The sequence below is a fragment of the Ciconia boyciana genome, chromosome 1 (assembly GCF_034638445.1).
Source record: "Ciconia boyciana chromosome 1, ASM3463844v1, whole genome shotgun sequence".
In the NCBI taxonomy this organism is placed as follows: domain Eukaryota; kingdom Metazoa; phylum Chordata; class Aves; order Ciconiiformes; family Ciconiidae; genus Ciconia; species Ciconia boyciana.
The window spans coordinates 74,216,822-74,241,061 of NC_132934.1; the positions used below are offsets into that span (position 1 = coordinate 74,216,822).

The 24,240-nt window shown below is 41.3% G+C and overlaps 1 protein-coding gene across 19 annotated transcripts in view; it reads left to right on the forward strand.

The window, feature by feature from the left end:
• SOX5 (SRY-box transcription factor 5) overlaps nucleotides 1-24,240 on the forward strand; it is a 721,637-nt gene that overhangs the window by 95,225 nt on the left and 602,172 nt on the right. For 7 of the 19 annotated variants that reach the window (XM_072874906.1, XM_072874851.1, XM_072874898.1 and 4 more), the window contains 3 exons: nucleotides 8,597-8,761; nucleotides 11,602-11,697; nucleotides 12,292-12,423. The exons of 9 other annotated variants lie outside the window; for them this stretch is intronic. The gene's annotated coding sequence lies outside the window, so the exon portion shown is untranslated. The remainder of the gene's footprint in view (nucleotides 1-8,596; nucleotides 8,762-11,601; nucleotides 11,698-12,291; nucleotides 12,424-24,240) is intronic. 3 more of the 19 variants (XM_072874752.1, XM_072874795.1, XM_072874768.1) reach the window with 3 other exon arrangements.

Sequence of the window (24,240 nt, forward strand, 5' to 3'; positions counted from 1 at the left end):
CAGGGCACCTCAGAACAGGAGTAAAATAGGAAGTGAACTAAATAAACCGTGTGCACGCACCCACCCTTCCAGTTGAATGCTAAATGAGAAAGCTGGGTTGGAGAGACAGCATCAGTTTAAGCATTCTTGCAAAGGGCTTTGACCTCTCCATTTGGTCTTAGGGACCCCCTCCCTGAAATAGCATGCAGATGATGGGGTACAGTTAAATAAAACTATAATTAGAAGCAACAGGAGGGAAAAGAAAAATCTGTCAGTCTGCTATCTTTTTGCATTTGACTGCTCTTGGATTGCTATTTTCAAAAGTGATCCACAGTGGCATCTCTTGGCTTCCAGGAAGGCAATGGGAATTTTATAGCTGATGCCAATGGGAGCAGAATGAGACTGATGTTAAGTGCTTTTTTTATAACCCCGTCCCTAGTGTACAGTCAGTTTCATTGTTTTCCCTGATATTTTTGTGGGTGTTACATAGATCAAGAAGGAGAAAATAGTACTTAAGAAAGACAAGTTGTGATTGTGAAACCACAAAACTGTCAAGAGAGGCTCTGGGGGGCAGCTGTGGGGCTTGGGACTGCTGTTAATTAATGTTACAGATTTGACTAGATTTCAGTATGACACTATTACTTTGAGCACCTTTCCTTCCTGGAGGACATAATCAGTAAAGTCCACCCTCTCTGACACAAGAAAATCCAGAGCAGTTCTACTGGTGAGCTCATGATTTGCTGCAAATGAGAGGAGTTTGGCCCTTTGGATTCCAGTTTGTGTTGTCCACCTGAAGCCTGACACCCTTCATAAGTTCATGTGTTTGGCATGGGATGTAGAAAGAACACGTATTTTCCTACAGCATTGTGACAGGCTGATCTGTGGTGAGACCTTTACACTGTGATGTCTACTCTCCCTTGATCCGTGTCTGACATTCACCAACATGAATGGCTGATACATGTGTGTGTGGAAGGGCTATTTAGACCTAAGACTTGCTTATCCTAGCACTGAAGCTAATCTCTTTGACGCTGCTAAGGTCAAGGTTGAAAGATGACTCCAAAGAGCAAGGAAAGGCAAGACAGGTTTGAAAATGGATACAGGGAGAACACACAAAATATGCCGCTGTAAATGCTGATTTGTAATCTCTCCCTTCCCCTCTTGCCATCCTTCCTTCTTTCCCTGTCGCAGGTTATTCATTAAGTATTTATTGAAATACATGGTAAAAAGAATTTGTTTAACAGTTGAAGTGCTAATTTTAAAAGTATTTTGGATTAGGCAATAGGTGGTGGATTTAAAGTTGGAGAATTCATATTCAGACAGATGCCTGAGGGTGGGGGCAGAAGTTACCTCTGCAAACTTCTTCCGCCTGACAGTACGTATTCTCACATACTGCAATAGAGTGGTGTTCTCGTGGTATGTGGGGAAAAAATTGTGGTATGTGGGACAAAAAACTGATTAGGCCGATCAGCCTTTGCCCCATCTCCAGGGGATTGCTTTTTAGGTCAATCAGGAGAAATCTGTGTGGAATGTAATGGCATTTGTTGAGCAATCAAAAACTTACCCTTGAGCCTACAAACTGCTCTTGTGGTATTTAACAGGACAAAAAAAAAAAAAAAAAAAAAGATAACCTGGGTTGCTTTTCCCCCTCTCTTTAAGCAAGGAATAATAGGTGTTTGGCAGTGGCAGGAATCTGTCATATTGTAGTTATGTTACTGTTTTTAATTGAGCGGTTTCAAAATCGTGTGAGGGATAGTCTTAGTACAGATGAGTTAGCAGATGCAGTAAGCCTATTTTTCAGTAGTCATGTACCATTATACGTAATACAGTATTTTTTTAAATTATAAATGCAGCGTAACATATGGGAAGAAGCCAAGCCTTGCACTGAAAGCATCGATTTCATTGATCTATGTTCTGTATATTTCTTTGGGTTTTATTCTTTTAACCATACCAGCCAAAACAAACTCTCTCTTTGCCTCAGTTTCTTCTTCTAGTAGAAAGAAATAATAAAGTTTCTGTGTGTAGGTTTATCACCTTTATATCTACTCTGAAAACCTTACATGAAAAGAGCACTAAAATTATGATTAAGTGCAGTAGATTTGTAAAAGTGGACTCTTTAAGATAGCATTTAAGTGTGTAAGATGAGATAACTTCCTGCTCCAGAGCTCATTTAATCATACGTATGAACTCCTGACATAAGAAGAGTGGCAGAAGTCTGACTGCTGTACTGCGAAGATGGCAGTCATTTCAAACCTCTGCAGCCCCTCAGATGAGTGTTTCTGTCTACCTGTGGTGGGTTTTTCTTCAAAGTGAAACGTGTTCATTAAAGCCCCTGTCATACAAATTGCTTTGCAAGAGGAGGACCTTTACCGGTACTCTCATAGCAGCGTGGAAGTCGATGAGGCTTTGCATACAGTGGTCTACACATATGTCTGGCAGGACTTTGGCCTAAGTTCTCTGGCTCGTGATCTGAGAAGAAAGAGTTCACCCTTCAATTGTGAAGTGGCTGTTTTTTCTGCTGTTGTATATATAAAGCCCGAGATTGTCTTTGTTTGAAAATAATTTTGATATTTCTTTTGTTTGGAGCATACCATGTCATAGCATCATCTGAGTTTAGCACAGCATTTACTTTCAATGTTGGAAAGCCAAAGCTCTTGTAAAGATGTTAAATTGTCTGATAATATTTAATCAGTTCATAGACTGTGCGTGCTTGAATAGTAAGCACTCCTGAAGAGCTTGCACCTTTAAAAAAAAAAAGTGAAGTACACTGATAATATTGCAGAGTGTAGAGAGGATTAAAATTATTGGAGCACTTAATTTTTTCTATAATTGCTTCAATTTGAAGGGAACTAGGCAAAATACCAAGCTGAAAATGAGTTGCATTAATCGAAAAATTCATCAGTCAGAAAGTAGGATCTAAACCAAAACGCCCAATTAAAACAAAAAAACACACTAAAAATGTTGGAGCTAAAGCCTTAAAGTAATGGGGCTCATATTCCTCCATGTTGGCTGTTGACTTCGGAGGATATTTGAATAGCCTCACACATTCATTTCACTGAAAACAGCAGAGGAGCTAAGGTGGAGTCTGAGCGTTGCTTAGAAAGGAAAGCAGTACACAGGGAAACCCTGGCTCCTTGCGATGCACCACAGTGGATAACAATCAAATGTGAGGATAGATCAGCTAAAGGTTAAAATCTTTTTATAGTAAGTTGACAATAAGATAAAATATTTAACACCACTGTGAATACCTTATGGTGGGTAGAGAGCTTTTCGGTACTATGTAATTATATTTCATAATGATTTAATGAGCCTTATTTAAAAAAAAGGTTGTATCACTTGAAAGGTACCACACAATCCAAAGTAAAAATGAGGCACGTTGCTGCTGTTCAAGGCTCTTTTTAAGTTTTCAGGTCAATAAGTTTACCAGTAAAAGTAAAATTTCGCTAATAGATAGTCTGTTTTCTGGTCTGACTTAAATTTAGCATAAGCATTGATTGTTTCTAAACAAAGGAGAGCTAAAAAGAATTTATTTTCGAAAGAGGATGAAATACTAAGTGTGCATATTATACGTCACTGGAACTTAGTAGGTCCTGACAAGTCTTGACCACATATGGCTCCAGTACACCACATGGTAGATTTTCATATAGCAGGTTTCACTGGGTTGTTGGCACTGATATAGTCAAGCAGAGATAGACACCCAGCTTCCAGTATGTAAGCAGTCATCTTTGAATCCGTGGGATAGCTCATGGACTGGAACTTCATTATGGACTTGCATATCTTTCTGAACCTTGTTCACCCTTTCTTTGCCATCATGCAGAATATTTCATGGTACCGTACTTCGGTAGAATGTGGACAACTGCTGTAATTTCCTATTTTACCTTTTACTTTGCACCATGTAGATGGTTGTGATACGCAGAGGCATAGCAAGTGAGTAGTGGCAAATGTCCAGGGAAGGCACTCGGTGCACATTCTGTTCTGTGTGGATCCTGAGAGCGTTTGGTGTGCTGGTCACCACTGGGTTGCTATGAAGGCGACAGCACTTGCATTTTGTCCGAGATCTCCATGGTGGCAGCTGGCTTCATAATCACACTGGCAACAACAATTTCCTTGTCTCGGATTACCACCTGCGTAGCTGCAGGATTGCGTGCTGCTGGCTCCTAAACCGCACGTAAAGAAAGGTCACGGGGAAGGTCTGCTGCTGTTGATCTTTTTGTCATCTCTTACACAAAAACTTGTTTGGGCCAGAATGCGTCACCAGTGGGTAAGTGCTGTTCAGATTCATTTGTAAGTCAGTCATGAGTGGAGAAAAACAATGCACTTCCTTTTTATTTAAAGTCTAATAATTTAATGACTACTTTCAAAGGTTCGTACTCCTTTTGTTCATACAGGAAAATGCTGTGTTTTGTGTGTGGTCCTGTTGACAGGACTAGGCTGGACCCACAGCCTTTTCCAAAATGGCAGAAAGGTTTGAGGGAAGGAAACCTGCATCCAAGTCCTTGTGTTTCTTAGCTGGGGAACAATAATCTGACCTGCAGTAAGAGTACCGTTACTTGGCTTGAATGCAAAGTGATGTCTGCCTCAGAATTTAATATCTGCGAAAAAATTTAATGTCGGGGAAAAAAATATTTGTAGCCATGGCCTCCACGCTTGTCTCACTGGGAGGTGCCAGGGGATGCCCAGTATTGGATCTGGTGGTAGCAAGGGCAGTGGGGCTGGAAGCGAGCGGCTTGTGTGGGACTCATGTCAGAGCAGCAGATGAAGGGGACGTTTCTTGGCTGATGAAACCAAGGGGCCTGGAAGAGTTGTAGCCTTCTCCTCACAGCTTCTTTGCTCCTCATCCTTGTAGTCGTGGGAGGACTTGAGCTGTGTGCCTCATGCACAGCTCAGTGGAGCTGGAGTAAGGTTGGAGGTGGGCAATGATGGAGCCTGTGGGGAAGACAAGTGCTCAATTTTTTGGCAAGTTTTTACTTCTGCTCTTCCAAAAGCGCATGTTACTTTACAGTTGATGCCACTATGTTCAGATGAGTTCAGTATGGGCTTTCAGACCAAGGGCCCAGTTTGTGAGGCAAATTAAAGGAAAACACTTGTAGCTGTGAAACCATTGTGTGGTATTATTTTCTAAATATCCTGCCTTATTTACTTAGAGATAATGACAGATAATTAAAATATTGTAGCATTTCTCCAAAGAAAGGAATGAAGGACCAGATTTTTGAAGGAACTTGAGCGTTACTCTCGTCAGGGCTGGAGAAACTTCCCTGGACCACCATTGACATTATGTGTGAGTTTCTATCATCGCACCCATTTTGATGTCTCGGCCTCCTCACCTAACCAGCCCACACCTCATTGTGTCTTCTTCTGTAGTGTACCCTTCTTGTGCCACATATACCTCAGGTTTTCCTCATTCTGATCTTTCAGCTGAGGTCTAGACTGCTACAGACAGCGTGTAACTATTGATCTGAGCTAATACTCGGAGAAATTATTTTTACTGTTTTTATGTGCTTTTTTCCCCCAGAAATGTGCACAGTAAATATTAATAATTTCAAATTCTAAAGTACTTGATTACCACTTCAGATGACCCAATTGCATGCCAGGTTTTTACTTCTGATATTCTGCTTCTATTCTTTTCTTCCCCCCTCTTTTTCATCCACCCTCTTGCTGGTGGTAATATAAATAAATCATCCTCAGGAGCACAGATATTGTGCAAGTTGCTGTGCTGGAAGTTAATACTTTAAATAGTCACAGGTTTGGTTTTTTTCCCCTTTCTCACCTGCACTTAATCCTATCTTCAGTGCAGAGTGAAAAGAAGAAGTGAGAGCAACAGTAGTGATGGTTACCTATATTGCAATTCCACTGCATTTTGATTAGCCTTAGGCTCAGTTTGCTTGGGTTTGTAATCCACTCATCAAGGTGGATACAAACTCAGAGAAATGAAACCCCAACTGTGTTTTTTGAAGGGATTTTGCGCTTCTCTTTTTGTATTGAAAACCAAATTCACACCATTAAGCAGTGGTGATGGGAGAGGGAAGAGAAGCTGCTCCCTTTTGAAACTCTGTGCATATTTTTAGATTAATTTTTATTCTTACTGTGTCTCTACAGACTCTGTGTCTGGTGGTATTGAAAAGAATTGTTGTCCAATATGCTTATTTAAACAATAAAGGTTATTCTTTTTTACTTCTCAGTGAATGTTACTTGCTTTTAAGAGCTACAGAGCTGGCTTGTGTGATCACTCATTGTCCCTCCTGTGCTATGTCTCTGTAACATATCTGTGAATACCTGTGAACGTTTCCTAAGATTATACCTCTTCTGGAAATAACTATTTTGGTGGAAATACAATAGTAAGTCACAAACATTTCAGTCATTAATCCTCTATTACCCTGCCTTAACATGTACAGTGCATTCTGTTTCTTGGTTTTAATAATACTTTTTTTGTTGGCTTCTTGATGCTTATGGAATCACAGAATATTTTAGGGACCTGCGGAGGGCGTACGGCTCAGCCCCACACTAAAAAAAAGGCCAGCTTTGAAGTTAGATCCTATTTTAAAGTTAAATCAGGTTGCTTGGGTCACCAATCATGCCAAGCACCGCTGAGGATTAGGCACCAAACAGATAAAAGTACGGTTGTACAGAGCTTCTCCACATAGCCTGGCCGTGTGAACTCCAGCACCCACACCTCAGATGGGCACCCTGAAGGAGAGCTCCTCCGTTGCCAGAGACACGCGGGTACGCTCTCTCTCTGCTCCCTGCGAGGGCTGAAGGGCTTCCTGCATCTGGTCTCACAAGCGCTCTGCGGCTGATGGTGAGTGGTACCAGGCTCTTCAGTAGCGACTTTGTGAAGCAGAGACTCCAGAGCTGAAATGTACGGTCTAACTTACTTGGAGGAGGAGACTTTATTTTGAATGCAAATATGAATGTTTTCATCCACACATGCATTAATCTTTTCAAGTCCTGCCAAGCTCTTTTAGCTAGTTTCTCAAGTTAATTATATGTTACGGAGTGTCTGGATCTTTTTATATTTCTTGAAAAAGTGTTTTAATTTTAAATATATTGTATGCCATTTAACTGTGTGTCTCATGTTAAGGAAAGGGGTAAATATGAGCAAATGATCTCTGCACCATTTACCATTTTGCATTAATGCCCTCTATGAACTGCAGAGTATTTTTTTCAGGATGTCATGTAAACGTATCCCACACTTCTGAGTATGGGAGTAAGAGGAAAGAGATTCTTTCCAATTTGTCCGTTTTTAAGACAGAATAATCAGAACTAACACCACTGGCAAACATTGTTTTTAAAATACGGGGCTCAGTCCACAGAGGATTTGATGGGAAGTTCTGCCAATTCTTTTATTTCAACAAGGTACAATCTTGTTACCGGAGTCCTTTTTCCAGCCTTTTCAATGAATGCTGAATGATTGTGGACTACTTCAAAGTGCCCGTGAATGGTAGCTGGGAAAAGCAAGTGGTTCTCAACAGGCTTGAATTTGTTCTCCAGGGGCCTGAGTTTTCACTGGGAAGTTGCAAGTTTTCTACAAAGTAATGAAGGTCATAACATATTTTGCTAACTGCTAATCTGTCTTAGAATCAATGGACTAAAAGTGAAAGACTCAAACTGTACCTGTATAACCACTTTAAAGTGGCACCAGAATGGGATGTCACAGTATAGGGCTGTCACGCATCCTTTCTAGTGCTTGGCAGTTGTGTGGGGAGCCAGAGCGAGGGACTGATCTGGCTGCAAACTAATGTTCAGTTAGTTTTTTAATGACATACCTGTCACATAAGCATCATCAGCTGTCCTAATGATGTAGCAGGAACATCAGGCTGAGGGGCAAGGGGAGAAAGAGAAAACTCTTTTAGCAGACACTGGCTTTTGCATTGGCTCCTGGCTGACCCTGCTTTGAGCAGGAGGTTAGACCAGAGGGCTGCTGAGGTCCCTCTGAACCTGAATTTTTCTGTGATCCTATGGAAGTGATTGTGAAACTGCAGCATCTCCTTTAAATACCTCAGTTGTGGGGGTTTTTTCCCAACTGCAATGTCTAAAGTAGCTGGAGGAGGGAATTTTCTGTTTGGCAGTCAGTTGGATAAAAACATGGATTCTGCTTGTAGAATTTGCTTCTTGGAGAAGGCAGCCATCCTGCGTATGTGAACTGGCTTCATGTGTGCTACATCACTGCCCTCACTGCAGCTCAGTGGTATATGGGGAATGTACTGAGACCGTACCTAGTGGTGGTGTTTGGAGCTGCTCAGCAGGAGCTGTGAATGCCAGCTTTGCGTTGACATACAAGGCAAAGACATTGGGGAAACCCCATTGTGGGGGCTTATTCTGTCTCGAATGGCACAGGTATGGTTGGATCCACTTTGGGGCCAAGTATGGACTGGTATTTTTTTATACACTGTGAAACTCTTGGCCACAGGAGGTTATGGATGCTCTAAAGTATAACTGTGTTAGAAAGAAATCAGACAAGTGGATGGATGAAAAGTCCGCTGGGGCTGTTGACTACAAAGATGTAGATACAACCTGGAGGTTCTATTTTGGGGTACTTGGGAAGTCTATAAGTTATAGGTTGCAAGGAGTTGGGACGATACACTGGAGGAAGAATGAGTCTATATCTGATTCTCTTCTATAGTCTCTCCCTAGGTATATGTTCCTGATTATTGCCAGAGGAGGGAATGGATGGGCCTTTTTTCTGACTGCGTATGACTCTTCGTACAACCCGTTGAAGTGCTTTGAAATCTGTTTTATATGGTTGTGAGAACTGGGGAGTGTAGCTGAACTGCTGATACTCTTTATGGTGAGAATTTGCTATTTGGAGTTGAAATAGCTTTGAACTACTTGATGACTTGTGCTGCCATTTAAAAAAGAACCCAATATGCTAAATACCATTGTTATCTTTTATTATTAGACTTATGTTTGCAGAACCAGCTGTCATTGTAAAGCAAATCGAGATCTTGACTGCTTGAGTTAGAGCCCATTAAAATGGGCTAAAGACTGAATATCCTACGTCAGGCTGCTTACTGTTGTACTGAAGTGTGCTCGGTATGAGTACTGTTCCTCTGAGACCTTAGCAAAAAACTAGGTGAGACTTTATGAGACTCTCCTACTGTGTAAAACAGATCCACAAAACTGACTGTGCATACTGGTAAGGAATTAATGATTGTGCATTTAGATGCCATTTGTAAACAACAGGGGAAAAAAGCTAAACTAAGTATTTTTACAAATTCTCCTTTATGATCCCCATTTTAAAATAGCTCTTACAGTATTTCTTAGGAATTAAGGGTCCAAATCTTGCAGTTAGGTCTCTGTGCTTTTGCAGGACTAAAGTCAGCAGGGCTCCACAGCAGCACAGGGGTTTGTCCACTAGGATCCAGCTGCAAGCCTGGAAGCAGACTTTGTTTGTGTGTTGGTCTTAGTTGCTCTGGAGTGGAGCCAGAGTTCCGCCTCTGCTTAAGGGCAAAATTGTACTCTGACAAGCCTTCTTTGCTGGTGCAAAGAGCTGCTGGGCTGTATGCTGATCCAGTAGGTTTTAAACATATAGTGCAAATTAAATTAGTACCCCTAACTTACTGTCAGTGCTTCGAGTTTTCCTCCAGAAGCCTGGTTGTACTCGTATTAACGTTCATACTCACATTGAAGTTAGTGACGAAGTCCCTCTTCACTGTGAGCAAGACCTGGTTTTAAGAGGCATCATTAGGATTGTGCGTGCCTGTGTGCTTCTTTATGGGCTGTAGGATTTGCATAGCCTCGTTTGTTTAATCTTGTAGACTAGTTATGGGCTTACATTCTTTTTCAATGTCTGTCTGGTTTGTTTTCTCAAAATGATGGGCAGGCCTTTCCCAAACAACTCTGATCCTCTAATTGATCTGGTTTTGGAGCTCCCACTTAATTCAATAGATGTTCTGAGCATGGAACAATTACAGGATCAGGACAATGTCTATTTAAGTTCAGTCAAGTCATATAAAAGTGTCTTTTTTCCCTCCCTTCCAGCAGGAAATTGATTTCATGCTTTTCAATCTCCCAGCATGTTTATTAAACTATTATTTATTCATTTAGTTACTTTATTATTTAATTTTTATACCAAAATGTGGCTTTGGTCTCTAGAAGGAAGAGTGGGAAACAGTTCAATTTTTTTTTCCCCCCTCAAAAAGTACTTATGTTCTGGCCTCTTTTTTAAGGTACAACACTACTGTGCACCTTGGAACAACAGTGGCTAACAGCTCTTAACAATAGGAGTGGGAATAATGGCAGGGGTAGCAAAGACATGAAGAATTTTGAAAAGCAATATTCTTCAATGTTGGGAAAGTAATGAAAGGTCAGAACGAAGCTCAATAGAAAAGCCATTATGAAGAGAATGGGCAGAATTCTGGTTTTATGTTGCTGTCACGGCTTTGGATTTGTTTTCTTTCCATTCTGACAAATTGTATTTAGTTTAATTCAGATTATTATTGTTATTTGCTTTAACTCATGCAGTTTTACTAGGTGTGATTTTAATGGTGCACAACTGTAAATGGCTATATTTTAGGGACTTCTTTCTCTTTCCCTTTTTTATTTGGAACCTTCTGTATAATGAATTCTTAACCAAGAATTATTGTTTAGTATTATTTACCCAGAGCCAGGCTGTGCTATCGAAATACAGACTGAGTAGCACCATACTCTGCTGTTAGCTCTGCTAACTGCTGTAGGACGGCTTAAGAAGAAGGGTGCGTGCTGTTGAATGTATTTCATGTACTGTTCAAAAGTCCTTGCCATTAATTCAATTCCACTGTGTCTGCAGTCAGTGTTGAAATCTCCATTGACTTCTGTGCCAGCAAAACTAGATCGGCTGTGACTGCTTTTGATAATATCATCCTAGAATTTACTTTCTTACCCCTAATTAATTAAAAAGACATTCTGCACCCATTAGTTATGGAAAAAGTATGTTTTGAAAATAGGACTGATAAAAGAAAATATGTACGGCTGAAAGAGATACATAACAGGTATCGATGCTGGATCTATCCTCATCCTTTTGGTTTTGACCTAAAGAAAACAATTCTGTATGATGGGGTGGTCATATAAAGCACAGTCCTCCTCTTCCCTTTTCCCTTCCCTATATGTAAAAGCAGCAAAGTTGACCAATACAATTTAAAATCAGCATCCTTCAGATATATCTTTCTTGCAGATAGATCATTGGTTGTTCAGCAGATGCTCAGTCAGTATGTCCAGATAACCAGTAATTTGGTCTATTTCAAACCTAAATAATGTGTAGTGACTACATGTGGGGAGAGCCTGCATAGCTCACGTTTATTTCCTCTCTATTGCATTTTGTATTTTTTCATTATTTTCATTTCTCCCAGCCATGTCTGATAATAAGATCCCCCTGTAGATAGTGCTGGAAGTCTGGAAGGTCTATGGAAATGTCCTCCCAGAGCTGTTAAAGACAGATTAGACATCCATTTCAGCAAAGGAATAGTCCAAACCCTGGACCAGCCCCTGTGGGTGGTTTTATGCAGACATCTTTCTTCTGCAATTTTTTAGAGCAGTTATCGGAGGCTGTTTCTGGTCTTGTTTCGTAGTAGGGGGTGGTGATTTAAAAGCGCTCATGATTTCTCTCTGCTGCCATGGAATTAAATACTAAAGCTCTCGTTTACCTCTGAGGCAGATGAACTGTGCCGCAGGCTGAATGCCTGGAAATCCCCAGCCTAGAAGTCTAATGATGAGCCCCACATGCAATCCACCACTGCCACAGTAGAGGTTAGTCTCAAATGTAAGCAGTGAGTACAACAGCTGCCAGATTGATGCTCAAAAGATGCAGGTCCCCAAATAAACCACTTATTCCTTCACCATTTCCTCTTCCATTATGCACAGGGAGGAGTTTTCTGTTTTCTTTTATGTGTCTTCATTTGTTTTTGACGAGTGCACTTAGCAGATGAGAGAGTACCCTTCTTGCCTTTGCCTAGGTATCAGTGTTCTGAAAAATGAACATAAAATGCATTTGGACTCTTTCAGGTCCAGAGGTTGGAATTTCAAATAATTGTAATTGAAAATCTTGCTTATATTTTGAATTAAGTTTACCCTTTTCCTCTTGCCATTTTTAAATTCAAAATTGTTAGACTAACATGTTTCTTGAAAATTGTTTTGTCACTGGGAATAGGAGATGTTTTCAATATTTAAATCTAGTTGAAGACTGGCTTACCCTTTTTCTTTCCTTTTTTAACCTCTCCAAACATGTACTTTTCAGATTCCTTCTTAGCTGTCTAAATTTCCCCTATGCCCTTTCTGGTTGACTTTGTTAGCGTGGTGCATTCCTTTTATGGAGCTCTACATTTTTCATTTTTTGTCCTTCAGTGGATTCTTCAGATGGGATTCTTGGCCGCCTACATCTTTCTCACTCTGGGTACCAGTGTGCGCGATCATCTCTTTCATGGGAAATTGGGCTTGTGTCCTTCTTCCTCTAGGGAGTCAACATGGAGAATCAAGGTACAAAGTTGTCCCTGGCCTTAACCAGGGCTGCTGCTGAAAGCGTGCCAGAGGAGACTTCTTTATATGTTGTGGTACTTGGTAGTGCTGGGCATTTGTTGGAATTTCTCAGCTGAGTGGGTGATGTACCAGGTTCCTGGGATTCTACGCTTGTCGCGTGCTTCAGGCTCTCAAAAGTTTTGTCTGCAGTGGTGCTTCTGTATGCACTTCTTACCCTTAAGGAAAGTGAAAGTATCCAAATTATCAGGTTGACCAACACTTGCTTTAAAATGTTGGATGAGTTTAACAGGAAGAACGTGTCCTTTTAATCTAATGGAGCAATGGGTAACGCTCTTGATTACAAAACTGGAAACCAAGCTACGAGCAAAAAGGGTGAAACAATAATTTTTTGTTGCAATATGTCAGGGGAAGTTCAGATTGGACATTAGGAAAAGGTTCTTCACTGAGAGCGTGGTGGGTCACTGGAACAGGCTTCCCAGGGAAATGGTCACGGCACCAAGCCTGTCAAGAGTTCAAGGAGCGTCTGGATAATGCTCTTAGTCATATGATTTAGTTTTAGGTAGTCCTGCGAGGACCAGGGAGTTGGACTCCATGATCCTTATGGCTTCCTTCCAACTTGAGATATTCTGTGATTCTATGAATAGTTCCCAAGCTGATGTGAGGACTGACAGCCTATACCGCTAGCCCTGAAAAATTCTCTTGTACTGCATCTTTGCTCTGCCTTCACATCAGATGGGATTGCCTTTCACTGGTCTGTCTGCAGAGGGCTCTGCGTGGATCGTACTGCTGTTCAGTGAGTGGGATCTCTGCTTTCCCCGTCCTGCAGGCTGCTTTGAGTTTATAGTCCCTCTGTGGTCTTTAAGCAGCACACTGATCCCAGCTGGAAGAGTTTACTTGCTGTTTACAGCATGTTCCGGAAGAAGTGTTCTTTGCACATACATGTTAGATCTTCATAGGGATCGTGCATTTCCTAATAAGATACAAATGATAGACTTGGTACTCATAGTGTTTTGCCCCTCTGCCTTTCTTCAATCCATCCTCCTTCCACATGTCTTTTTTCCTTTCATTTCATTGCTGTCACGTCTCAACTGCATACTGTAGCCATTGCTGTCTATAATGCATTGTTTCAAAGCAATTAACTTGTTATGGAGAGTAGGATAAAAAGCAATAAACAAATTCCAAGCATGTGGCCACTTGCTTGGTCAGGTTTGAATGCAGTCCTACCAATATCATGAAAGGGCAGGTCCCACAAAATAACACAACAGCGGAGTCTACTTTGCCACAGGGAAACCCTTGGAAGCAAAGCCAATCTGTGTGAAATATTCTTGATAGCTGTTTCTATGTTTTAGATTAAATTAATAGGCCAAGGTTGGAAACCTAATTCTGTGTTGCAAACATTTTTCATGGCAATGTCAATTATGAGTCGTTCTTTCTAATCCAGTCGTGAGCATTTTTCGTCTTTCAATACAGCGTGATTCACTACAGTGTACATAGAAGCCAAAAACATAGATGAAATCATAGAGCCATCCCTGAAAGCTAGAGTTAATTCTTTAATTTATGGGGGTTTTTTAGGTTTGTTGTTGTTGTTGTTTTGTCGTCCCCCGAGTTTATTCTATTTTCTGTCTTTCTGTCTCTCTCTCTTACAGGTTTACTTTTACATTTAAGTAAATTGTTATTCTGCTCTGCCTACTTCAAGCATTACAGGAAAACTTAGCTTGGGTTTTTAATACATTGAAATGACTGATTCTTAATCTAATTGCAATTTGTTTAACTTTATGTCCAGTTTAAAGCTTTGAACTTCTTGTAAAACACTGTATAAAGTACTGGGTGTTCTTGTACTTCCTAATTCTGTCTGGCATTTACAACAATTCTTTCACTATCTGTGAGGGTATGGCTCCTAGCTCTGCCAAGATGGGCTTAGAGTCTGATCCACTCCATTGCTGTGAATAGGAGTCTGTCCATGGACTTCAGTGGGAGTTGATTCAGGCTCTTTATTGCTTCACCTTTACAAACTGAATTCCAGGCTATTCTCCATGGTAAAAATCTTGGCACTATTGAAGTGAATGGGATATTTGCTGTGGAATTCAAAGGAGCCAAGATTTCAGCTAGAATATTTAATATCTCACAATTTAAAATAACCTATTTTCAGCCCTTGGATTTGACTTGGACATTCTGCTTTGAAACAGACACAGGAGATTAAAGTGAAATAAAATTTCCATACTGAAGCTTGATTAAGGTCAGAGTTACTATTAGATACTTGGTGTTAACTACAGCTGTGTAGGACAGAGTTTACTGAAGTCTTTAATTTGCCCATTAAAGGAAATCCTGCGACATGTCTGAGTCAAGGGTATACCACCCAAGTGGTAACTCTGACTTTAAATCTTGTTGTGTGTCAATACTTACTTTTGACTAATAAAAGTGCATATACTCATTGCAAAAAGGAAACAAACAGTGTGTGTGGGTAAATCTAATTGTAGGTTTATTTATTTATATGTGTTTTACGGGGCAATATTTCATACATTTGTGAGCCAACCAATGAACCCTGAAAAGTCTGATGATGACTGCCCTTGTAGAGGCTTCGCAGGGGCCCTGGGAGATTTTCCATCTGTGAACTGAGTATTTCTCTTGTAACATTAATACCCACCATCAAGTGCAAAATCAAAACAAGAATCATCAAAACAAGAATCACCACTATGTAAGACTTGGTATGGATATGGTATCCTGCTTAAATCTCCCACCCTTAACCATAGCACCTTTTTTTTTTTTTTTTAAAGTGTATGGCTAGTATTAAATATAGTTGGATTTCCCATTGCCTTCCAAGAGGACCTGTTAGATAGTCAGATAACTAGTTTGCTCTTGGATCCTTACATTAAGGAAAATAAATATTAGATAAATATGGTAGGAATCATAACCAGGAACCATAATCTTGGCTGAATTGTTACTATATTTTTCTCTACAAGTCTTTCCAACCATCTGAAAAAGAAAAAATGTATCCAGGAAACTCATTAATGTAGTTCATGCATCTAATATAGAAATTCAGTCATAAGATCTGTGAATAAAAATATGTATTAGAATATATGCCTGTGCATATTTTTATTTATTACATTAGTCTACACATATTAAAGTCTCCACTTAGAATTTCAGAAGGGCCAAGGTTGCTCTATATTTCATAATGTTTTAATTTTTAATTTTTTAAAATCCTTTTCACAATTACCAAGTAACTAAACTCTTAAACTGTTTCTGTCTGCCCCAAGGGTTTTTTCTCTTCCTCTATGTGTTGAAGGGAAATCTGAGCCTAAGAACACTAAAGAGGAAAAACATGTCTCATCTACTTGTCACGGCATCTATACTTTGCCATTTTTTTGCCACCCAAATGTGACAGGGCAGCACATAAATGTGTGAAGTCTGTCACAAATGGCAGCCAGAGCTGGGAATTCAGGAAAATGAGCTTTGCCTTTTTGAGGCTTTTGCATTTAAATCCTGCAAAGTGCTGGGTGCCTTCTGAAAGGTTATGCTAAGCCTGCTCAGTGTTAGTTCATGGGAGGTGTTCACCTTGAGGGATTCAGCCTGGAAAAGGCGTATCTTCTACATGGAGCCCTGTGGGGGATGCGTGGGGTAGGAGAACATGACATGTTGCCTGTACTCTCATATGTCTCATGCATGTGATGTTATCATATGTCAGAAATCGCAGGTGTGGCTCAGAAGCGTGGGAATGACGGCTGTGGAGAACAGAAAGTCTCTCTTCACCCGCAGAAGAGAGCGGCAGCAATGCAGGCAGCAGTGGTGCAGCCTCACCCAGTGCAGCAGGATTGTCTCCTCGGAAGTGAAAAGGTGTTTACAGTTCCACGATGCGTATATCGTAGTTCCTTCTTCTAAAGTGCTGTTTGGTGTCTTTTTGTGTCCCACATCTGCAGGAGCTCACAATATGCTCAGACTAAAGAGACTTGAGGATAATGTGACAACACGGAGCAGGAGGATGAGGCCACCACGTTGATCTTACACTAACACTTAAGAGAGAGCACCTGTGCACTAGTACAGATGGGCTGTGTTTTAAATTATCACGTGAGGCTCCAGGTGTTTTGCCAGTCCGCAACCATTCAGAGCCTTGAACTTCTTATTCAAATCCATCTACGTATCTGTCTGCCTCTCTGTGTGTCTATCATACAGGTTTTTATTTCATCGGCAGCGCCTTAGCAACACTGGTCCTCCCCCTGTTACAGCCAGGCCCTCCTGAGAGAAGCAGCTAGATGTGACCCCAGGAAGCTCTGTTTAGGCAGGAAAACAGCATCGTCGCCGGTTTTTGAAACAAGAGCTGACCATGTCACCATGCCCTACCTTCTGGAGCACATGGCAGCATGTGCTCCTTTTCTTCCAGGAGGCGAGGGTAGGTCTGATACCTTCCCCTCCCTTTTCTCTCTCTCACAAATGCGCTACCTTTCACTTGGTTGGAGGGCGGTTTGGGAGCCAGGCACATCAGCAAGCTGCTTGCCTTGGGTGTCTGGCAGGATGGGCAGAGCAAGGGATGAGCAGCATGAGGTGTGGAGTGGGCACATTACCTTTGCAGTCCGTGCTGTCTTCTGTGGTGAGGTATTTCATGTGAAGGGGAGGGGGGGGTAGAAGGAGAAGGGAGGGGGAGAGAGAGAAATGCAAACATCACCACTATCCTCAGTAAGAGATTTAGATCTCTGTGTTGGCATAAAAAGGTCATTTTGGGCCTGAGGGTTTTGACATTGTTCCTTTAAGTTAGACCCACAACATAAACTATTTTCAACACTTGCCATGAAGAACAAATGACCTTTAGTAACTTGCCCAGAAGACAAATGGTACGTTAACACAATAAATATACTTTGCTAGTATCGTGCTTCTTGCTTTAATTTTCAATTAGAAAAGTTACCTTTCCCTCTCCCTTTTACACAAAGGACTGCACTTTCATGCTTTGATTTTGTAACAGAGATTTCTTTGCCCTCTGTGGGATTGGTAATATTCACTGATAATTACTGGCTATCCAGTAAATTTCCTTCTGTTCAGGGACAGCGTTTTGTGCTCATCTGCTCCAGGTGGGCTGGATGGAGGGTATCTGTGAGGGAAGGAGCGGGTAGTTAAGGAGCCTCACCAGACAGGTCTGCTGCGAGAGCAGAGGAGAGGGAGTCCCAGGGACAAACAGTTAAGAGCTGGTGCTGGTAAGTATACCTTTTGTTTGACTGAGCTTTGGTGGCGTGTAAAATGAGAAATGAGACGGGAAATTAAAGGTGAAATTATTTCAATTTACATCAGTAAAGGTAGGAGGTATGGATGTTGGCATGTTGACTTCTCTTCAGGGAAATGAAGGGCCGGTACTCTTCTCTGTGCTCATTTTTATTTCAGTTGAGGTTTCCAGGCTGGGTTGTTAAGAAGCTAGCTGCCAAGGCACAAACTCGCTGAAGGACCTGAAAGTACATCAGTGGTTGTATGAGGGTGGAAATGCCAGGGTTTCTGCTGGGGATGCTCAGGCCATGGCTCGCCCAGCTGCTGATCTCGGCCCCACGCTCAGACGACACCGTGGAAGAAAGGGAAGTCTGCAGTGTGCTGGTGTGGGAGGGGAGGACACCTGAGGGAGGAGAGGAGAAGAGTGATGAGTAGGGATGCACCAGCTCTCCTCCACGCAGTGCTGCGGCTTCCCGAAAAGGGTGGAGAAAGGAGGTGGGCATTAGGAGATGCTTCCAGAGAGCTGGGTCAAGTTTTGTCAAGGGGATGACGGAAAAGATGTCATTGTCACACAAGCAATAAACGCCTGGAAGAAGGGAGAGGGTGTTGGTGGTGGGAAGATAGTAGATCAAGGGATGGCACAGTGGCAAGTAAATATTTAGAAAAAGAAGAATGATTTGTCATCCATTGGAGTCACAGATACAGTTCTCTTAACATTAATAGTGTTTGGAAGGTAGGAAGATCTAACGCGTAATGCAGAGGCTCATTTGGCATTCCTTAGATGTTGGTTAATTATTTCTAGGGCTGATACAGTGCCCTTCATCCCAAAGGGATCCAGAACACTTTACACAAAAGTAGATTTTTCAGTTTGTTGGTTGTTCTGAGGATTACAGTTACTTCACATCAAATAGAAACATTTTGGAGAAGGTTCTTTTTTTGGGTGGGGGGAAGATCTTTTGTTTCAGCTGAACAGAAGTTATTTTACAGAATCAAAAATGAAAGCTTTCTTTTGCGTTTAGGATCATAAATCCTTCAGAACCTTACTGAGGGTGTGTTTAAGTAAAGAATTTTTAAGCAAAGCCTCTGGAAATGAAGAATTGAAATACTTTAAGTTGAAATAGCCCTTTTGCATCTCCAGAAATGTTTGTTTCTTCTTTTGCATCAGACTGCCAACTGAGTCTGACCTTATTTCATACATAAATTAGTAATCCTTTTTTTTTTTTCTATCAGCAGTAAAAGTCTCAAATTTTTTTTCCCAGCTATATGTTTATGCCCTTTTATGATCATTGAAGTGGGACTTAAATAGAGCTGGAGAAGCGTGCTGCTCTGAGGCAGTTTTATTAGGGAAAAGCTGAGCTGGGGAGAAGGAGCTTGAAGTGGAAGGAAGCAAGGGATGAATGAACTGAAAATGAGGGAAAACTGAAAAGAGTTGGACAATGTGAGTAATGGTGACAGTTACTCCCCAGAGTAAAAATAGGAGCGAGGAAATGAGGATTAGGGATACGAAGATGAAAAGGGGAGTCAAGAGGAAAAAAAAAAGCTGACTGAAAAGGCAAAAATAGGACACTTCACCTTTATTTTAGTGAATGCTTTAATTCTCCATTTTCCTGAGAAATGCCATATATTTCTAAATTTGGAAAGGAGGAGAGGATGGCTATTTTTAGGAATTACTAATGTTTCTGGCTGCTTGCAATTCTGTAGTTAACCAGAGAAAAAAAGAAAAATACAACAATGTAAAAGTTAGTGGAACTTAAGAAAGTACTTTTGAAAAACAGGACCTTAGTAATACCTAAACTTTCAGGTCATTGTACTTCTAAAGGGACAACACAAGGCCTGTATTACTTAAATTTCATGTGAACATTACAGGTGTAATCCTGTAAACACTTACAGGTCATCAGTAATTTTTTTTTCTTTTAATGGAAACTGATACCCGTATGCAATCAGGTGGCTCCAGAAACTAAGGACTCGAGAAGAAGACTCAATCTTGCTAGACTTGTGATAAGAAATCACAAAAGTTGGGTGTGCTTTTTTATGCTGGTCTTTAGCCCCAGGAGGGAATTCACCCTTAAAAGGTTTTTTTGAGTGATTTTTCTTCTGATATTGCAACTGTGTGTGCCTGGTTCCCACCTTAGGGAGCCCAGCTTGTGTTTATTTAGTGGACAAGACTACTGGAAACTGAAAATTCCTTCTGGTGATTCCTCAATCTCACTTTTTTTTTTAAATTTTACTCAGAATTAATCAGTTAAAACGGGGTACTCGTCTTACTGGCCCTCCCAGAACCCCTGAGGTGGGTTTTGCTGATCTCTTTCGGTTGTTCATCGTTTTATAGAACAACACTGGGACCCTTGAGGATATGTTTGACTAGCAGCCACAGTCAAGCGCTCACAATGTGAGAAGGGGGAAGGAAAAAAAAAGACCTGGGTCAGCAGTACAAACGGGGAAATGACACCAAGCATGGTGGTGAGACTGAGGATTTCTGCTTCGCTGGTAATTTCTAACTTTCTTTTTAAATGGGTTTAGATGTGGATTTTCAAATGAGCTCTTTGAAGTAGAGACAAGGCTATGCAAATTTTTTTTAACAAGAAGAAAATATGAGGGAAAATTAAAATGATCCTTACTCTCATGCCCCTCCACTCTCCCTCTCTCTTTCCCCACCATGGCGTATACAGAGAGGGATGTGGTTATTGATTAGTATGTCCACAGTCCAAGTACATCCAAGCTACGGGAAAGGTATACTGCAGTTACCTGGGCAGGGGACACCATTTCAATGCTCTTACTGGCACCCCACTACCACATTAGGTCAGTGCTTCTATGTTGGTCTGTTGTTTTTTAATGACATATTGGGTCACGATCCTCATCGCATGTTGCTGACATCAACGGGTATTTTGTTACTGAGTGAAATTGGCATTGGTGTCAGATATTTCATGGGTTATTCCATCGTTCTGTTCTTGCTTGGACAACATGAGGCATATAAACGGTCGTGAGCCTGTTCATGGTCTCTGAGTCATGAGTTCTTGTTCTTAGGAATCGTTTGTTATACAGCACACATTATTTTTGCATTTGAATGTCTTCATTAAATTCAGCTTTCCATCTCTGTAATTTTACTTCAAAATCTGAAATTCCTGCTTTTCTTACAGGTCACTACTGAGTTATTTTAAGCCCTCAATTTTAGATGGTAGTGCTGGGTAGCGATAACTTAGGTAAAAACAGTATTAATTTTGTTTTATGAAAAGTTTATGGAAGTTTTAAGCAGAGCTGAAGTCTGGCATATTCAATTTAATTTTCCTTAATGAGTAAGAAATTAGGAAACTTTGGATGCAAGTATAATAGAAACATTTAGAAATTTGATTTATAGATGAAAATTCAGAAAAAAAGGTGTCTGCTTTTATTCATCAGCTTGGGGAGCGGGTATCTCTTTAAAGTACCGTAGGAAATGGCAGATTGGCGGCTCCACCTCTGAACCGACCTAGAGCAGCAGGATCCACCAAAGTAAAAACTGAAGAAGGCTGACACAAGACAGAGCATTGCTAGTGGAAAAGCAGGTTTTCCTCAGAAATAGCTGAGTGGCTGAGTGTGTAAAACCAAGCAGAGATAGCAAGAAGACTAAGGAAAAAGAAAAACCATATGAGTATGGGCAGTGTCTGTGAATCAGACAAAAACCCGATGAGACAGCCTCAGCAGTGGAGTCTTAGGAGTTGTCTGAGCTCTACTGATGCTGGAGCATATGTGAAGCTGAAAGAGCGGGCAGGAGGGAGACAGGACCTGAATAAAACGTTGCCTTCGCTGGGGAAAACAGATCACCCGCTTGTGCTAGTGGCCAAGGAGCAGATAGTGCAACTTTATAATAAACGGGCTCCCGGGGAGGCCTGGTTCTCCATAGCTTCTGCAGATCGCAGTCATTCAGAGTGGTGCAAAATGTCTATGCAACAACAGCTTTTCAATTTACTGGAGTCCTGACACGTGTTGGCACACGCACGTGGGGGTAGATGTGCCCTTGCTCTTGGTTGGCTGGCAGCAGTCTCCCTCTCGTGCCTCTCACCGCCAGAAGCCATGTAATTGCCTTGGCATGGCGCTGTGCCCTGCACGCTGGCCGTGCGCACAGTCTGCATTGTTGTGGATGGGAGACAGTGTGCATGCCCGTATTTTCTTATTTAAAGAGACTGAATACTTAATGTAAGAAAAATATAAAGGGTATATTAACGTGGGTGACCTTTCTCTTAGTTTATTCACCTCTTAAGATGGCTACAAAAGGAGGGAACCAAAAGTACTATATGGAAAACAGCAAGGGTAGTTGGACCCCGTAATCTCCTGTGACCTACAGAGATTCACCATGTCATTTAGTGTACTGGGAGTAAGCCAGGGTTTGGGGATAGCAGCAGCAAGAGGGTAAGTTGGAAGCTTGTGGGTCAACAGGAGATTTAGGTTAGCTGAGAGACTTCAGTGGGTTTCTTGATGATGGGAAGAAGCTGAAAGCTGGTGATGCTTGTTTAGTAGAAATACTGGAAGTGTGTTAACATTTTGAGTTTGAGGAAAGGGAAGTCAGTGGCAGGAAAGCATATTCAGTACAAACACTTAGGAGAAGTTGGAGCTCTGTTCTCCAGCATGAGTTGACCTTCTGAGGAAAATGGGGCGAATCCAGTCCCCACAGACCCAATTTGGTTGTGCCAGCAGAGAAGAGTAAAACAGAACGAGGGTAGAAAATAGGACTGCCACCTTGACTATAAAGGTTACAAAGTGAGACTGCTCTTCTGAGAGGAAGTCAATCAAAATGTTAATCAGCCTAATATGTTTCCAAGTTCTGTATTTTGCATAACTTCAATAGAAGAAGATTTTTTTTTTAAGTGGCAAAGTTGGAAATAAATAACATGACAGTAATACTAGTCTCATTGCCTGCAGTGTAAGTGTGGTGTCAGATCATAAAGGTAGTCAACAATAGCGTGGAGATAAGCAGTGAGGACCCCAAAAAGACAGAAGTGTACGGCAGGAACTGCAAAGCCATCAGTGACCTTTCCGTGTAGGAGAGTGGTGTCTCGGGGAGTGTGTATCAGTTTAAGTAGAGTCACAGTAGAAAATCCGTACTGTCAAAATGAACTTACTCTACCATAGAATTTTGTTACATTTTGTTTTTAAGTAGTCATTGCCCAAATGGAATTAAGATACTAGTTCAGTAAACATTTCAAATTCCTCTGAAATGGAAACAACTTCATTTTTTTTCCAGATTTGTTTGCAAAGTCGTTCTCTTGTCTGATTCTCCTTAGTGCATTAATAATTAAGTTGTGCGGTCCATTTTTGTTGCTGTCTTCTTTAGCTTTAAATCTTTCCTTTCACTTGATTTTCTACATGGAGAAGGTGGCTGGTGTGGCTCTTCAGCCCTGCTAGGCAAAAAGCCGTCGCTGTCCATATTGCTAAAAGATTAAACACACACAGAAACTGGGCTGCTGTCATCCAGGTAAAGAGGAGTTTTAAACATGAGCTGGTGCTGTGAGCTAACAGCTGCTTTGCCTGCAAAAACATCTTCCCCCACTAAAACTTTATTAACAGTTGTTTAGCTTCATCAGTGGGAGTAATGGTAGGAGGAGGCCTAATGTAAACAAAGCACAGGTGGCTGTGTGGGGATTTTATCGCAAGGGCATCTGGACCTGTTCTGAACAGAGATAGATATATATATGTCTCATATATAAATATATATATATTAAAAAAAATAAAAGCAATCCCATCATTTTTACCACTGGGGGAACAGAACTGGTTTTATTAATGGTGGGAAATGATAGGGAAAAGAAGTTAGTGCCACGTGAGGGAGCGGTGGCTTCTTGTCCTCTCCATGTGTCTGTAGACCTCTCTTGGCCTTGGTTTCCCAGCTGGTGAGATGAGGATATTCCTTACAGAGGTACAGGATGAGGCTCACAGGTAGTTAATATTTTTGAACTTGAAACGTGCAAAAATGATGGAAGTAGTAGGGATTGTTACTATTCCCCATTTAGCACAAAGTTGAAATATTGAGAGGCTAAAGCTCTCTCAACCAGCCAGCCTCAAGCCCCAGTTTGACTGCAGAGGAAATCTATTACTCATTTCCTGCCTTTACTTAAAATAAAGAACACCCTGCTGCCCAGTACCATGTCTAAGAAGACACATCATCACTAATTTTTTGCCAGAATAATAAAAGTGACAGAAGGGGATTCCCCTGAATGTTTGATGCTTTTCTGCTGCGCGGCTCTGGCAGTCCCAGAATAGCCGTGCAGAATCTGCACCGAAACGGGAAGTCAAAGGGTACGAGCTGGGCTCACACGTGCCTCTTCTCTGCTTTGGCCTTACTGGAAATGCATGTCCTTGTTTCAAGAAATAACTGAAGGGGCATGGTGGGAGAAAACCGATGGACTTAAATCCAGAAAAAGGTGTCGTTAAGAACGGAAGAGAAACCGCCTCTTTTCAAAGAAGAACTTGAGGGGAAGGCACTGAAATGGCCCAAGTACAAATTCACTCTGACTCCTTACACGTAACACAACCTTATTCTCTGACATGCTGAAGGCATACGTGCTTTTTGTATTGTATTGCAGTTCTGGGTAAGGATGTGACATCTCGCTGGTGGGGTTATGCACCACAAGTCCTAAGGAAAGTGCCGTCATCATGGACTCG